Source organism: Palaemon carinicauda, chromosome 19, assembly GCF_036898095.1.
Source record: "Palaemon carinicauda isolate YSFRI2023 chromosome 19, ASM3689809v2, whole genome shotgun sequence".
Classification (NCBI taxonomy): Eukaryota; Metazoa; Arthropoda; class Malacostraca; order Decapoda; family Palaemonidae; genus Palaemon; species Palaemon carinicauda.
In genome coordinates this window covers 23,364,484-23,382,959 of record NC_090743.1, presented here as the reverse complement: position 1 = coordinate 23,382,959, position 18,476 = coordinate 23,364,484, and the positions used below count along the sequence as shown (strand labels likewise).

Sequence of the window (18,476 nt, the reverse complement as noted above, 5' to 3'; positions counted from 1 at the left end):
CAAACCTGAGTCCTTTAATAGGAGTATGTTTTCAGCTTAGCTAGAACTCTGCTGTCAAAACCTATAACAAACTGTTAGTAGTTACTAGCGGGCGGCAGGGAAACCTCTTTGACCTTATTCTTGGGCCTTCTGTGTGGTTGAGAGAGGAAGTGAAACTTAAAGGTCTAGGTTTATATACACCTGTAGTTAGGAAAAATAAAAATCTTTCAAAATTTGTAATTTGTTCCTACACGAATGCAAACCCTTGGCCTTTAACAGGAGACTTATCCTTATGGGAGATGAAGCTTCTTTAACCATATTTGCTGGTTTAAATCTTGGTATATCATTACACTCAGACTTGATAGGGGTGCGAAGTGTTGATTCCTACGACCTCCACACATCTGAGAAAGATTCTCATGTAAGGCTAGGTTTCTGTCCGATGACAGGCGGCCGAGGAATAAAAAAGTACAGTAAATCCTTGAACGGATATGATGTCATGATGTATGGCCAATTGGGCATAATGTGTCTAGCATTCTACCCATCCTTCCCCTCTAAGAAGGATGGGGGAGATACTTCTATACCATACTTATATATAATAGTTGCTCAACATGGAAGTATACCTGCAGCAACATCCAGAGCCGAAAATAATAGAATTACTGTTGCAACACAAGGTAGGGAAAGAAAAAGAGGAAAACGGGAAAATATGCACTAGGATGAGAGTTCAAATCCCTTAGCAGAATGAGCACCAAGGGTTTAAGCTCTCTACCACCACAGGTTCAAGAAGAAGAGGTGGTCTGGTGGAAACAGGCGAGTCAAACCATGCACATGCTCAGGTGTATGCTTGTTGCCATGTGTATGGTAGAGACAGGTTGCTTGCTGACACACTCATCTTTGTGAAGGTGTGTGTTTGCTGCCATGTGTTTTTTGAGAGACGCGATTCTCGCTAACACATACATATTTGTGAAAAAGCGAACTTTTCAATTACTGGCCGCAATGGCGAGGTGTGTCTGTAGCAAATGCGTGGTAACTCGCATCTTCCCAACCTCTCACAGTTTGAGTATGGGGGTTGGTTGTCTAGTGAGGACAGGTAGGTTACTTCATGCTTGCCTCAGGAGCATGTATGTCCCAGAGGAAAGGAGTGGGAAGCATGCTAACACTAAACATGTCTCTTACCTTAGTGGGGAGAATGCATGTGAATCCAATTGCATAAAGTTCTATTAAGGCCCTTCCACACGAGGGGCAAATGAATGGCGGGCAGACACTGTTACCAAATTTATCAAATGGGTGACGATTACGAGCGTAGGTGACATCTTAGACGAGGAAACAATGGGCAAACTATTGAAGTGCCCGTTGTTGAGCCATTGGATGGGTGCCTGACTATTAATGTTCGACACAACTCTGACTATACTCTGCCCTCTGCCCGGCGTCTGGCCCAAAGTCATACGTTCGCCTGCCTGGGCCTACTGTCTGCCTTGGACTGTTTAATCTGGCAACACTGTTTCAAAGCGAAAGAATTACGGGCAAATCAGAGTGCCCGTCATGAGGGAAACAATAGAATTACCTAATTTAGTAAAAAGCACCCTATCAAGAGACCAGGGCAATGAAGGAGTTGACCATTCAAAGAGGTGGACTAGAAAGAAAATCAATTAATCCGAGGTTATTTGGCATGGGGACCTATCCTGTATGCTTTCCATACAGACTGGTATTGTCTGGTTGAGGAAGGCCTCTTACATCTCATCAGATATATAACATTGTATGTTGAAAATTCTTCTGTAATTATGGATGTTCTGGGTCAGAAAGAAGGAAGCGGAGATATTCTGATTTTATCCTTACTAATCAAAGAGGGTGTGACTTCGGCCTTAGATGCTGTAGCAGTAGAAACCATGAGTAGTAGCGCCACCAGCAACGCTGTCCCCAAAAATTCAAAACCTTTGAAGTTATGATTGTTGGAAGAAGCAGATAAATTGAAGACCTTTTGTTCTATCCAAGTTTAAGGGATCTCTTGCCACTGACTGGGGATCCACATTTCCACACTGGGAGCTAAGTAAAGCTGAAGTTGTGATTCTCTTCTGTTACGGACAAGTCCGCTAGGAGATCTGGTATAATCTTGAGGATCTCCTGGAAGAAGCCCTGAATGGAGCTCAAAAGGTGAATTGGAAAGAGGAATAAGTCCTCTCGAAGTTTAATAATTAGGATAATCACTGAATTGAGAGTTCTTGAACCATCATGAGACAGCAGACTACTGCCTGGTTGTCTGAAAATTTTTATACAGGAGTTCCTTCCCAGACTGAGCTGCTTCAGCGTCAAAAAAACTGCCATCGGTAACAATACATTTATGTCTAACACTGCAAATTGCAGGAACCATTTCTGAAACACACAACGCTCCATTTCAACTTGGATACATCTGTATGAAGGATCATGGATACTGGGGGAGGGACCAACAGGACAGACATGGAGAGGAATCTCGGTGAGGTCCAAGGTCAGGGTTCATTTGAAGCAACCGAACAACTGAGATAGCTTGTCTCGACATCCCCTCCGAGCTGCTTTCCTCCACACCAAGTTGAGGTCTTTCAATCTGGTCTTTAGAACTAGGTCAACTATTGAAGTGAACTGAAGGAGGCCCAAGATGATCTTCAGTAGGGACCTAGAGGAGAAACGACTCCAGAGAACGCAATTGACCTTGTGAATTATTCTTTTCCAAGAAGTCTTTGGGAGCTCTAATGTGATTTTTGATATGTTCCTTTGCAGGTTTAGTCACTGGAATATCCTTTCTGGAGCTAATCTTGATTTTCTTACTCATCAAGAATCCTAGGTCCTGAAAAGGTAGCAGGACTTGATTTGTATATGCAAGGCATAGCTCTCTCATATCTGCACGGCATCTGCTGACAAAGAAGTTAACTTAGGTTTTTGCCTGTCAGAAAATGTTGTGGGGGCAACTTGGAGGTCCACCACCAACCCATATCTTTTGAGATTATCCTCTTATCCCCACTGAGAAGCAGCTCTTGAAATCAGAAATGAACCCCGACCTCTGGACATTTATTGTTGAAATGAACCAGTACATTTCCCTCAGCTCTATGTCCTCCAAGTGATCTTTTTCTCTGAAGAATGCCTTAGCACCCTGGGATTGGGACTCTGTCCGAGAGGGTTGGGGTTCTATCCTTTTGAGTGAACTTGTTTGCTGACTAGGGTAGTTTGATTTGAGGGTGTGATGCTTAGCTCTTTGTGGCTTGTCTTGTGAAATGTTGCTGGTACTGTTTAAAAGTCAGTGTCTTATAATTGAAAGTTCTCCCCTTTCTTATGAGGGACCAAATCTTTCCTTCCACTTCTGTTGAAGTGAAGTACTATCTGTATGGGCATCAACCTAACTTTATCCACTAATAATTGTGGAATATAAAGATATTCACAAAGAGGGTTGTTGTAGAGGAACTCTTTCAGTTCTACCTACTCTATATCAAAATGAGCCAAAATGTGGCCTCTTATTTCAAATTTCCCATTGACAAAGTTCTGTAAAATCTACACGATCAGGCCTGCGCAACAACTTTGCCAGAGCTGCACTGGTAATCCGAGATACGCAACAGCACCCAATTCCAGAGAAGACAGGACTAACACCAGACTAGATTAAGTCTGCTGGGCACCAAACTCTGTTGTCCTAAGATACTCTGGGATAAATGAAAAACCATATCCCAATTGTGATATGACCACGTAAATCTCAGATTTCTTTGGGAGGAAGACCTTATGAAACCCGTAAGTTCAGTGAATCCCTCTAATTCTTATTGGTAGACACCTAAAGGATGCATTCTTTTGGCAATATATCAATCATAAACCCCAAATCCATTTTACCATTATGGCCAGCAAAGGGAGTCTTCTTGCCTGGAATGGTCGCCATAATATTCGATGAATCAACAAGACTGTGATTGAGAAACATCCCCCAGGATCTGAGACTGCTTCTGCTAGATTATTAAGAGCAGACTTGTAAAACCTCCTGGGGAGTACGTTGGGAGGAAATTCTAGGGGATAGTTCCTTTGAATGCCATCAAGATTAAGGAAATGTAGCATAGTTCTCAAATTCCATATCTTCGAAGGGAATATCCAAGCCTCTACAGCAAAAAATATGTAATTCATGCCAGAAAGCACATCCTGTGCCCAATCCGTTTCTCGCTAGGTCTTCGTCTTCAACATCCACAGTTTACATTGCTCCGTCCAATACTTCTCGACTTAGGTCAGGAGAATAGACACTCACTGGAGATTTCTCCTACGCCTGATAACCCACAGGTCCCTGTAAAGCAGAGTCCTCAGGCAGGGGCGAGGGTAGATCGGGAAGCTTATGGGAATGGAAGGACTTTGAAGAGGGCCACCATAGAGGGAGTGGATTCATGCCTCAACTATTTAGGCTATATTTGAGACAAGCTGACCGATCCCCAAAGGAACGATAGCCTGCCTAGCGGAAGCTTGAGTTAGCTCTGAACTAGCTAGCTTACTAAAAGTCTCCTCCAAGGGCCCCTGAGGTAGACCAGTCTCCTCCTTGGGGTCTAAATCAACCTTTGACTCGAGCTCTTCTACTTGATTTGGGACCTGGTTCACCACAAACCATTTACCAAAACTCCTAACTGCCAAATCCAATGCTGATGGGCAGATGAGATCTCCGAGTTCCTTACTGGGCAAATACTCTGAAGACCATGAGATCTTATAAAAAACTTTCACCCATATAGAATAGAGAAAATAGCATGAATCCATTGTAGACAGATAAGGCAATTTACAGGATTCCAAGCCCTTCCCCAAGAGACACAACACCCACTATGATAATGGCAGCAGGCATGGCACCATCATGGGGTGGTAAGATTACTGCACCCATCTTGGTTACACTCAACTTTGATTTCACTCAGCTGTAATAGAAAATTCCTAAAGGAAAATAATTATGAACAATCCCAGTTAGGAAGGAGGGTTATCTTCCTCCATCCCCAAGGTATCATACAACTACTTGGCATTACATGTGAACATGAAAGAAATAAGACTAGATGACTTAACTCCATCAAAATAACCATAAAAAGCTAAGGCCCTTCCCCTAACTATCATTAGATAATCGAACTCTCCGACACCTTGAAGAGTAGGAAGGGAAGCCAAAACTAGGCCAGGAGTAAGTCTCTTTCCCTAACGACATACCATACTTGTTGAAAGTCAAATTTTAATAGTCGGTGAGTAGGAATGCCAATACAGAATGACAAGCTATCTCCCAACATTTATCAAAGAATGATTATGGGAGGAGGCCCTAGTCACAAGAGGAGAACAAAAGGTTTACCCCTGGTATGTAAGAAAAACTCTGCCTTAGGGAGGGATGAGGCCATTTCTGCCCCTACCATGTTATTACAATTAGCATACTGTATATAAAATGAAAATGTAGAAAAAACGACCAATGAATAAGTGGGATATTCAGTTACTAATCATATCCTTCTCTTGGCTTAATTCCTCCCAAATAACCCGTTATGTGCTAGCTATAGGATCAAGGCATACAATTATTTCAACCCTTGATTAACTCCACTGGGATTGGTATCTAAATACTTATGTAATGAAATGTTAGCCTACGAGGTAAATTACAAAGTCCAATTAAAGCAGTTACTTCATAATAGAATAGAACCCAGTCACATCAAATGAAAGGTTAAGTTTTATTATTAATAATTCCGCCTGACGCTCTTGTGCAAAAACCTAAAACACAAAGGTAAAGAGGTAACAAAATACTTTAACCTAAACACTCCCATGCTGACACAACATTGTAGGCAGGATGTGTATACTGTACAGTGATAACTGTAAATATGTTTAGCATAAAACTTTACCACAGAGATCTGGACCTAGGTTGGCTAATAAATTTATGACCATGTGACATCATTCGAAAGAAGTGAAGAGGAGATAATGTACTAAACCTAAACACTTGTCAAACTGGCATAAAAAAAAACTTGAAAACAGCAAATTTGACTGTAAACAATATAACAACAGAGTTAATATAGTACTTAGAAAAACAATAAAAAACCGAAAGTTAATCCACTGTACTTGAAGGTTGAGGAGGATGCTAGACCAATCTAGTACTGTACCAGGAGTAGGCAGAAAAAAACTTCCTCAAACGTTCGCTGATCAATTAAAAAGATGGTAGTCAAGAGCATACTACCATCCATGTAGCCTCAGCTCCAGTACCAGCATTAAAATAATCAACAATACTGTAGTAATCTCACTAATGAATTTGCAAGAATTCATTAGGTGATACAATAACATAAAAACATCACCAAAATATTCCAGATTATACAACATGCTGTACTTTAAATAACTGCTTAGTAGGTACAAACACTTTTGAAGGTGTTCAGTCTACAAATGGACACTGAGGTAAGCAAGGAAAATTCAAGTAATTTTACCACCATTTGATATGAAAAAAAAATGCAAAGAATTAAAGGTTTCATGATTCATAAAAGATTCTAATGAAATTTAATTGAAGACATTTAAAGGGACTAAGACTACTGTATAAGAGTTACTCATACAGCAAACACCCAGAAAATGACCAGTCTTCACCACCCAAGGCACTCAGGGACTTTAATGAATGCTCCGAGACAGTACACAAGAAGCGGGACTTACTCAGATGTGTCAGGAGGTGACTTGCTGTAAATTAAGCTGAAGTAAAGTAATGGGTTTGTAATGAAGCAATCAGTAATTGTACCCGGCACATCATAACCAATTGTTGATGATGGGAAATAAAAATAAAACCAAAGTGGGATTACAAATCAACAAGTTGATTTACTGGTAAAGTAAATCACATATATATAGTATGCACAAAATTGGATAGGATTTATGAATTTGGTCTATGTAACCCATCATTGGGGTCTATGAGGATAGTCAGTGACCAAGAGTAAGTGGGGGGGAAGTAAAAGTTAAGAGGTTGGATAGTAATGAAGTAAGTGCAGTTAGGGGCCAAAAAAAAAAAAACACTGCAAAGACTAAAGGGTGTTTGCAGCTTTCCTTCAACCTCTAGCTACGCTTGCTTAATTTATTTCTAATTTACCTCTTTTCCAATTTCAATCCTTCATACTCCAAATGCATGGTTTTCCTCCTCTTTTCCAACTAGGCATTGAATGGACTCCCAGGACCCATCACCTGGCCATATAGCCTAAATTCATAAATACAATCCTGAGGATTTAGGTAGCCCTGATAACATAAAAGAGTAATCTTCTTTTGTGAACATATGAACATGTGTTTGGGAATCACAGATAACTGAGATAAGGGCATTCGTATGACTGATGAGGTTTTTATGAATATATTAATGCTAATCTTGTCTGTTTGCTAAATATTAAAATCAACACTCACATTAGTAAATCTATGGCCAACTGTATTAAAACCAACAACTTTGTATTGGTACCTGGATTTTTATGATTGTAAATCAAATTTAAATATTTATAAAAATCTAATATACACAGAATTTCTAAAGTTTCATAAAATAATGTTACCACCCTGGTACATTAGGATTGATTCTGTACTTAAGGAATGGTATATATAGGAAAAGTCATACCAAAAGGCAAATAATAAAAGGATACAAACCTAAGAAAAATTCCTTAAAAAAGGTTTCCTCTGGCAATTAAATGAAGCTTAAATTCTAAATTAAATGCTTTCATCAATGATTTGGTCATTACTCTCCACTTGATGTTTTTCTAGGTAGACGTAGTACAAACCAACATCAGTACTTTAGTCACTCTCAATCACATCTGTAAAATGATGAATTCTGATAAAGACAAAGATAATATATAAAAAGGTCAATAACTAATGCAAACAGGATGACAACAAAATTTATAAAAGGAAGAAATGGAATCTTTTGGTCAAGATTATCAGTGTTTGCTCTTCATGGGCAGCTAAAGCTTTATAATGTGGAAAGTCACATTGAAGAGCAAGAGCTGCATTAACTTGGAAGTATTAATGCCTCGGTGATAACTAATAAATACCAATGCGAAAAAGAATGATAGTTGAAAAATTTCTTGATCCAAAAATTGAGATCATATTCTATTATTTCTTATAATACATCTCTATGGAAAAGCAATGGACACATAGGAAAGAAGCTATCAATATGAGACAATAAAAACTTGAAAATACTGTACTGTACTTCTATGCTTGCAAACTTGATATTTTTTCTCTAGCTAATCATGTCATTTGATATATGCTTGGGATTTTGGTAATGTGTTTCACCCACGATAAGGAAACAAAATGGGAACTGAAACCTAAATACATTCCATAAATGATCCTGTAATCTTTGTTATCACCATTTGTATAGCAATTATTTTAACTTTGTAGAGGCCTAGAACTGACCTTACAGCCTGTATATACACCCTGCTAGGTCATACCTTTCTGAATGAGTGATGGAGTTAGCTTGCATCTAAAGCATGGTAAGTTGATTAACACTCACAGACAATGCAATAAAAAATGTATAAATTATTTCTGAGGTCACAGTATTAAAATTCCTTCATCAAACACAGCCATTTGTGATTGTGAAAATACTAAAGAAAAAAAAAATAGTAGCTCTTAAAAAAAATGTTATACTTTATGGAAATAGTACCATAACCTGATAAAGGTTTGTAATATTTACATGTATAAATTAAACATCAATAACTTGATAAAAAGAATATGGTTGAGAGGGGGGGGGGGGAGTTGTTTAAGAGCACAAAGTAACATCATTGTAAAACCTATCAATACTTAAATACCTGTACACTTAAATATAAAAAAGCACTCACTGGAATTTTTTTCGTAGGTTATACAGAAAAAAAAATCTCATTACGTCAAAAGGGTATATGAAAACTAGTTAACTTATATTTTATACATGATTATTTCATGATTCTTCCAAAAGTCCATTGGGATCTTACATTATTCATGGGTATAGCATGTCAAGAGTACAGAGTCCGTGCTCAGTAGTGACACACACGCCTGCAGACGATGCTCACTTTGGACTAAATTCTGGAACATCACACAAGCTATTCTTTGAGCATTCAAGAGTATATATATCGTAAATTCTAAAATTTTAGCTGCAATCTTCTTTTAGTACATTTATCTACCAATAGCACTGATATAACACCAAAGCATTTGACTTACACAACTTATTTGCTGTTGCAGAATTTGGTCCGAATGCTTCTATAATGATGATATTTGTTAAGATGTGACCGTTTGTCAAAGGAAGAGGTAGAACAGAGTTCAGGGATAAACAGCACCTAATATGTCATTACTGAATTGGTTCCCTGCCTCCTCCTAGCACACTCTAGGCATGGCATTACTGTGCAATACATTGTCAGGCTAGTAATAATGTTGTTAATAGGCTTCTAACAATCTTAATGAATCTTGGCTGTTAACTTCCCTTAAAACAATGGTTAACAAATTTCAGCCTTAAGACACATCAAGATTTCCTACTTCTTGGGCAACAAGCAACATCCCTGAAAAGAATAAACTTACAAATGCTAGGCAATAACTGTGTATTTTATCAAACAGTGAATGGCTCTATGTTTATTGATGCTAAGGTAAGCATAATTAGCCTACTACAATTTCAGTTCCCAAACCTAAAGACTAACATTTCTCAACCTTTTATTTAAGTCATATCTCACAAATATTGCCATGGATATGCAAGTTCTTTCCCTTTCCTACTACATGACTAGGCTAGGAGGACACCAATGACTGAGACTTTACCTAAACATAATTTCAATGTGGGGTAGCTCCACAATGTAGCAAGTGCTTCAGTGAAATTCTTAGCTCTCTTTTCCACCAGTGTTGTTTAGCTTTAGTGTGTTAATGGTGCTCCCCATAACACTGATTACTGACAGAAATACTGTATCCACCAAAAAGAAGAGAAGCAATGTGATTCAGTTAATAGGTAAATGGTTTCAAAGACGTTGATGAATGAACTAAATGAATGATGATAAATCAGGGGAATGGCAAGTACATGAAGTGAAAAAGATTGTCTAACATCTGACTTGTTTATAAGGAACAGTTTTAGGCCTGTTTGTTTTTAAGTACAAACCATACTCCGATAGATGATACCTTATCATCGTCAGCATGCAACAAAGATTTAACGATGAGCATCATAGGTAACTGCAATGGTAGTAGATCATGTGCCCATGTTGAAAATAGATAATCCCTGTATATGTTTAGGTATTTCTTAGTTACAAAACCATTGTTTGCAATATAATGAATAAAGTACAAGGATTCAATTTCCTACATTGGTGATGTGGGATTAATGTTGTGGCTTACCATAAGTGTGAAAGTTGAGTATTAACTAATGGTGCATTATAAAAAGATGATCAAAAATATCAAATGGCGAGTTGAGCATCGATTTGTGTCAGCAGGCGAATGTTGTCAGTCCTACACTACGCCACAACACCAAGGCAGTTTTCAAAACAATACAAATCAACTGTGATTTTAATGAACAGTAAATGGGAACTTGGACTTTTCACAATATACAATAACTTATTGAGCATATGCACATTTACATCATTCGAGCATGAAAGATGATGTGTTTTACATCATGATATAACAAAGTTTAGAAAGAATGTAGAGGTACAAGAATGTTCAGCAATGGGCAGTAAATGTGGAGTAGAGCCCCAAAAAAGGGTTACTTACCACCACTCTACCCTAATTGACTGGCTGGCTCAAAATTGCATATGTATATATTTATATATACACACTACCAAACAGATTACATCTCTTAAAGTGAGGAGCAAATTGATATTAAGGGCAGCAAACGGGATGCATTTTCATCACATTTCATCTGAATTATATTTTCCTTGACACCTTTAGCAATAACTTGGAAGTCTACTGATAGCCCTCACTATAGCCATGCATACCACTTTCTTGATTATAAGCTAATGCAGAAAAGAAATTTCTATAATAGTCATAATACCTAATCAGTGTATGTACAAAACAGTGTGATGGACCTGAATAATGATTTTAACCACTTTATTTGGCAAAAAAAATGTTTGACATGAAATGCACAAACTAAATTTTATTTCGATAAGATCATTTTGAAGTGTTTTGGTGTATACTCTCGAGTTCTCTAAAATGTAGCAATCATTAAGTCATATAGACTTTTGAACTTGACTTTGTGGTTGTTTTTACACCTAATTTATTTTTCTATCTGACTGAACCCACTAAAAGTCCATTTAGAGGAAAACTTAGTAAAGAGAGTTGATGTCACTGTCAAAATGCTTATACAGTACATTAAGCATTATGGATCAACAGTTTCCAAATAGTGCCCAGTTGTCACTTCTTTAATTTTTCCTTGATATGACAGGTGGATTCAGGGATAAAATCAAAGAGTGACATCGTTCAGAAATATGCACATGGTACTAATACTGCTAAAAAGGTTATTTTGACAAAAATTGTATGTTGGTTAGGTGCTCTCCTGACTATTGTAAATAAATGAAAATGGACTGTTCCCCATAATGGTGTTCATGTAAAAAAACAATGTATTCAACCAATTCAATCCTTCTTGAATTCTATCCTCCTGAGATTATTACAAAAGTGGATCCCATAGTATAAAACAGAACACTTCTTCTAAAGAACTCTCAGTTGTATAGTAAATAGTCAAAATGCTCTCTGAAAATACAATGACACAAACACACAAAGGTATACAGTATATATATATATGTATATATAGAAAGTCTATTGAAAGGTGGGACTTACAGGAACAGTAGAGGTGCTAGAAACCTATACATGGCTATTTTAAGAACTTCTTCAAAATATAAGATTAGTAAAATTAATTTCCACTTCACACACATATGTAAATGTATAAACAGACTCACTCATATACAGACACTCAAGATACCTGCACCTATACAATGTCATACAATACTATTAATAAATATTAATTCCATTATCATTGAAAATTATGAAATTTTGATGTCCATTCAAATAATTATAGAAGGATACTTTTAGGAATATACAGAGTATTGTTTTGTAATAGTGATACTTATTCCTTTCTAACAGTACAATATCTTTTCAGGAAAAATTTCAGTTACAATCCAATTCTTAAAAGACTAAGTAAAAACTAATTCCTAGTTATGAATGAGTAAATTTCCAAATTTATCCTTTAGCCATATCAAAATTTCATTACCATATTATTCAGGTGCTCTATTTATCATGAAAAAAATATTCACTGTACTCACATGAGCATGTGAATGCATATTTGTAACTACCAATCTTGTTTAACAAAATAGATACTTATGATACTGCATACCTTTACTGGTTTCATTGTTTTGAAGTACTCTTTTACATTAAATGTTTTGCATAATCTTGATGTTGAAAAGTGAATGCAGGAACAGTACTGTACATTTGTGTGTATGTATGTAATCTGTACTACAATGTTACATAATCAAACATGATACTGTACTTGTATAAATATGCAATGTTTTTTTTTTTTCAGATAATTCAACTAACAATATTTGCAGGTATTAAAACTTATATGGAATAGAACTAACTCTTACTATTTTTCTTATCCATGAAAAGTGATGAATATTTTTTTTTTAGATATGTGAATAAATAAACTATTCTCTGTGTGGTACATAAATATATACACATATATACTGTATATAGATATGAGTGTGTATTTACAGAGGTTTTGTGTATGTAAACATCATTCCTTCCTATTTGCTGTTACAAGCAGCTTCCATGTTATTTATAACATACATTTAATTATACACTTTGTCATAAATCTATAAGTCTTGCACACATACTAAACAGCAACAACTTTATCAACACTTTGAGGAGTAGTTTTCAGGCACTCATAAAGAATCTCAAGAAATAACTTTAGATTGAAAAAGACAAAAAATAAATATTCATGTGAAAAAACTTGCAATATACATACACATTATACATGTATGTACATACACACAGTATGATATTTATGGAGAACACTTTAAAGGTTCCTGGGGAAACATTGTGTGTATAAACATTTGCACACACATATGTACTGTGTACATAAATATATCATATTTCTTAACAACCACACTTTCTTGCACACGTAAACTGCTATGAGTTGACACTCCCTTTAAATATGTAAACATACTGTGAACATACTCATATATCACTTCTGTAAACATTACAATTCACTTTCATGATGAAAGAATATCAGCTCAACATATGTCTCATAATAAGCTAATGTATGATATTACCACAATATTCAATGCAGAAATATAATTACAAAGTACTGTAACCCGAACACATTCTTTTAAACAGTAATAAAGGTCAATTAATAGAGTATTTGGAATAAGCCCTTTTTCTTTATTTTGACTCCTACAGGCGGATTTATGATTTGAGCTTAACGACATACAATTATATCACATTTCAACTTTTTGGTTCTAAGAACCAAATATAACTCGCAAGTATCAATGTCTTAAGCGATAAAAGAATAAGACTTTAATCATCAGTTAAATATTAATGACTAAAATTGTGTTGGTGATTTTATTACTTATATTCAAATCTTAAACAACATACATACTGTACTTCTAAATAAAGCACCTGAGAAAGTGGAGAAACAAGAAGAAAAATAGTGTGAAGGATGATCATTTAGGGCAGAGAGGAAAAAGGAAACATAACCCTAAAATATGTTATGTATTTAATCCTTTAACGATTCAGTCATTCTTTCCCTACTAGGTCACACGTTTTTTCTGAAGCTTTTGATCAGATCTCTGCAATAGCAGAATAAGCATACATGATTAAAAAAAATGTGTTGATAAACAGGAGACTTGAATAAGTCATGCTTATTTCCTTTGGATGAAGATAGCTCGTTATTCATCATCCTTTCAAATAAGGACTTATGACGCATAGTTTTTGTATTTTTATGTACATACAGGGGTGAGAGAGAGACAGAGAGAGAGAGAAAGAAAATGACAGAAAGAGCTTTTTGGGGATAAAAATAAGTCCCATATAAAGACTAAACTTCTTATGTGTTGGTGCAAATAGCGGAGTTGTACAGACACGGAAGGCTAGGCGCTGGCTGGCTGACTGGCGGAATGGCTTGTAGGCATACAAAGCTGGTAAATCCTAGGTTTTATCACGTTGGCGTCGCCTCTACAGAACTACAGTAAGAACTTTACACTAGAGCCTACAGTGACCTTCGGCATCACGGGCAGTTCAACTGCAATCAGAGATCTCCAATTTATCAGGAAAATTTTAGGATTAAGGTTATTTTGTTATATGTTAAATTCAGTAAATTTAATGAGAGCATTAATATCAAGTCCTAATTCTGAGGCATTTTTGCTAAATCATAATTTTCAATTGAAGCAACTCTTCTCTGTTGTAAATGTTCCATTCTCTAAAAAGTGGCCTTCATCTGTCCGAGTTGCCGAGGGTCAGAGCTACACACGAGACTTATTAATCATCTCATCACCATCAATACTGTTCAGTTGTAGGACTCGCTGCTAATGTGTGACCCTTTCATGAAACCGCCCCCTTTGCTCTGGTAGTTTCAAAGCTGTAAGAATATGATGCCATTGAGATGAGAAAGACGGTTTGATTTACATAGCTAAGGGCAACAAGATTATTGCCATGTTTTGTACCACATACCCCAAATGGACGAGAAAAAGAGACCGACAATAACTGATCTCACTACCACACACGGATTAACAGTAATTACATATGTTAAGATAAATGACTTCTGCTTCTGCCTTTTTTTCTTTCTGAAGCAAATGTAGAAGCTTGCTAATTTCATAAATGCAGTTAGTTTGATATCACTAAATGACTTCTTATGAAAGACAACATCTGATGCCAAAATTTCATTGGATGATGGAAGCTGCAATATTCAGAACTGCCGATAATCTTTTTTTTCCACTTAGCACATCATGAGGGGCTTCTCGTCTATAAAAAAAGAAGCTAAAAAGGAGTTGAATTTTCACTCCATCTCCGATGTCTTCTCAGGCTGTTCCTTCTCCTCATATTTTCAAATTCCAGAATCCTCTCCCATTTTTTTAAAGGCATATCCTTAACCCCATTAATAGGGATGTACGAGCTGAAAAATATGAGAACGTGAAAGACAATATAATTAGAAAAAAGTCAAACAAGTAGAATTACTTTTTGTAACTATGTCATATTGAATATTCACCCAGATTGCATAAAATTTATGATCTACACCAATAATTCCAATCACATAAACCACAAAATCTAACAATATCATGTTTTGAATAAATCTTTTCTTTAATTCTATTTTCCTTTGCTATTTCTATTTTCTTCACATCCTTTACCATTAACTTAATATTTCCATGAAACTTATAAAAACTAATGCCATTATGATTAATGTGTAAAAGTGAATCGATTTAGATTAGAAACATATTTAAATTTGGAAATCATCTGTCTTCACAGTGTCAATTGTACACTCAAACCTCAACAATTACTGGTAAAAAATATTGTAGCAAAAATACAATGATTAAAAAACTTGCAGCAATCAACAAAATCATCTGGTTTTACACAATTTACCAGTGAATACACAGGTCCACTTTAAATCACAGATGTTCAAACCAGATGCTTAAAAATTATCTATGCTTCAAAAGGCAAAAGTTATTTAAGTGAAATGTGGTGAGCAAGTCCCGTAGAATGTTACAAAATTTCACACAAAAATAAAATACACAAAACACACACAATGTATGAGAGTACTAGCTTGCTGGCTCTTAAAATGACAAGCTGAGAAATCATAAAATGCGTGTGCAGCAGGATGCCCCTAAGGGAGAGCCGGTGAAAAGATTGAAATAAAATTATCATATGAATGTCATTAGCTGAGTCACCAGAAAAGCAGCAGCCAATCATGATGGAAAGGAAGGGATGATGGATATAGGTTTTTTGATTCGTTATTTTATGACTGAAGGTGGCACAGGAAGGTTGTAGTACGGCCTTCTTAAAGACATTATACAAGTAAATATCATATATAATATACATACATTCACAAGACGATATATAAGACACAAAAGATTAATTTCTCTTCTATAAAAGACTATATTTGGGTAAACTGACGATGTATACAAATACATTACGTAAATAGGAAAATAATTACAAGTATTACAATAAACAACATAGACTACCGATGCAAAATGTTAAAATATTCCGTAACTCATGCATACAAAAATACACATATATAGACTATATGGTAAATTCGCAGTACAGCTATACACATGTATACGAGGCACTTTGGCTGCGCTGTGAAATATACGAATAGCAGATAACGAAATTCAAAACATGGTAAATTCGCTACCTCTGGGAAATTACGATTCATCCCCAGAATGATATATGGATTCATTTTTATTAATGTTACAGTCCTAAAACAATTACAAAATCGTGTTAAAACCTTTAATAAAATGCTCTGATTTGAAGCACTCTCTCGATTATGTCTTGAGAGTTCTTGGATTTCAGCATTACAAATATCAACAATGTAATATTGTAAATAAGCACAAAAACATTCTTGGAACTATCATAACGAAAGTGTAGAGAACCAGTGTCACCTATATTTGTTACCTGGGAACACAAGACTTCAAATCATATACATGTTTATTCGTTTTATGGCAATCATCCGTATCTAACGTCTCTCTCTCTCTCTCTCTCTCTCTCTCTCTCTCTCTCTCTCTCACTGATTTGACTACTAAGTTAATTATGCCAATCTAATGCACTTTATAGCACAAGTTGTTTGTGGAACAATTATAAAAAAAAAATGGTTGCCCATTAAACTCCAGATTACAAATCCAGTACTCCAATAGATATTTTAGTGATTTACCACTCATCACGCCTATGATTACAAATTCAGTTAAGTGGAAACGTTGAGAATGACCAGGAGATTTATAAAACCAAGCAATTCTAAGAGGATCCATATAACCCAATGGTCCAGAATTGAATAAACACTGATGTCTGTATGACAACCCACTCAGCTTGGAAAGCCATCCTGAAAATTTGATTTGGTGAACAAAATTTCAACAAAATCAGATATCCTAAAGACTTGTTCGTGTGGTAACGAGGATGATGATGTGAAATTGACAAGTTGAGATGCAAGGTCATTTAATTATTTGCTCATGACTTGGATCGGCAAATCACTCTTTCCAATGCGGATATCAGTGACCATACTGAAACAAAATTCCCAAAAGCATCTTTTGTGAGCCTCAAATGCATTTTGGTATAAAAAGGGGAAAATGTCCTAGAATCTTTGAAAAAATAAAACTAATATATTTTCTTAAGAAAAATAAGTTCATGTCTCTCTATTATCTTGGATTTAACGGATTCTTTGTTAAGGCCCACTTGTTGAAAATGTAAGCCTCTGTTACATAACAAAATACTAATTTCCTATTAATTTTTAAAGCCTTTTACGTTTACACATAATTCGAAAAGGCGGTGCTTAGAAGGGTCCCCTTTATGGCTTTAGCAGGTTGCCAGCCAATGAGTGTTCAATGAAAATTAAGAACCGGTGATATGTAGTTTTTACTGGTGGTTTTACCATTAAAATATCAACCAGATCCGATGTTGTTTTATCTCACTTCAGAGAGAGAGAGAGAGAGAGAGAGAGAGAGAGAGAGAGAGAGAGAGAGAGAGAGAGAGAGAGAGAGAGAGAGAGATGTGTGTTAATTCAAATATTTTAGAACATTGGAAAAATAACTAATGGCTAATACTTGACGCCGTGACCTTAAGAAGCCAGCCATATTACACCACCCAACAACGTCCTACCTTATTACATCACATAATACGTATTTTCCTCTTCTTCCTTTAGAGGAGGAAAGGGGGGTGGGGTGTATTAGAGCATGCGCTGTTTAGTTATCAGGGAAACCTGTCTCTAAGTGGAGAGGCCTATAAATAATCTCAAATTTACTTCATTACAAAAAAACCTATCTCCAACTGGATAAAAGTATTCATGCGACAAAAGCTGCTAATGCAGCAATGCATTGGAGAAAATAGCCGAAAAAGAAGTGGAAGAGTGACGGCGCAAACACAACACTCGCTTATTTGAGCTTAAGCCAGCGTGTAGTTGTCCGGACGTGGGTGGATCAATAGGAAGGGAACTGCGTTGCTATTGGTTAGGCCGGAGTTCAAAACAAATGACGACAAATGGCCACTGTTCACAGTAAAGCCATATTCTACCTCGCACAATACGCAACTTCTGTGACTCCTTTAATTGCTTTGGGCGTCTCCCAGCAAACAATTCACGGAAGACTTTTCGAGAGCAAATAACTTTGCAAGTTATTTATCTCTTGAGGGAAACCTTTCATAAATTGAATTATTACGGATTCTTAATTTCTTTTCTTCTTCCAAACACAAAGCCGAAGTGTGTTCTATTTGTTTTTATAAAGGCTAAGATTCTGTCAAAGCCAACAAACTCCAAGAAGACATTAAAGTTTGATAGAAACACACACATCCGAGAAGCTATCTATAAAGACTATTATTAAGAAGTACAATTGTGAATGTAAACCATACACTAATCCTCATGAAATTGAAACCAGGAGAGATATACCGAAAAAATATTGGGTTGGAAG

General features: G+C 36.2%; 1 protein-coding gene across 1 annotated transcript in view; it reads right to left on the bottom strand.

Moving 5' to 3' along the window:
• Window positions 1–8,811: 8,811 nt before the first annotated feature.
• The window catches only part of Shab (Shaker cognate b), a 524,075-nt gene continuing 514,410 nt past the window's right edge, over window positions 8,812–18,476 (bottom strand). Inside the window, exon 12 of the mRNA XM_068393294.1 lies at window positions 8,812–14,986. The gene's annotated coding sequence lies outside the window, so the exon portion shown is untranslated. The remainder of the gene's footprint in view (window positions 14,987–18,476) is intronic.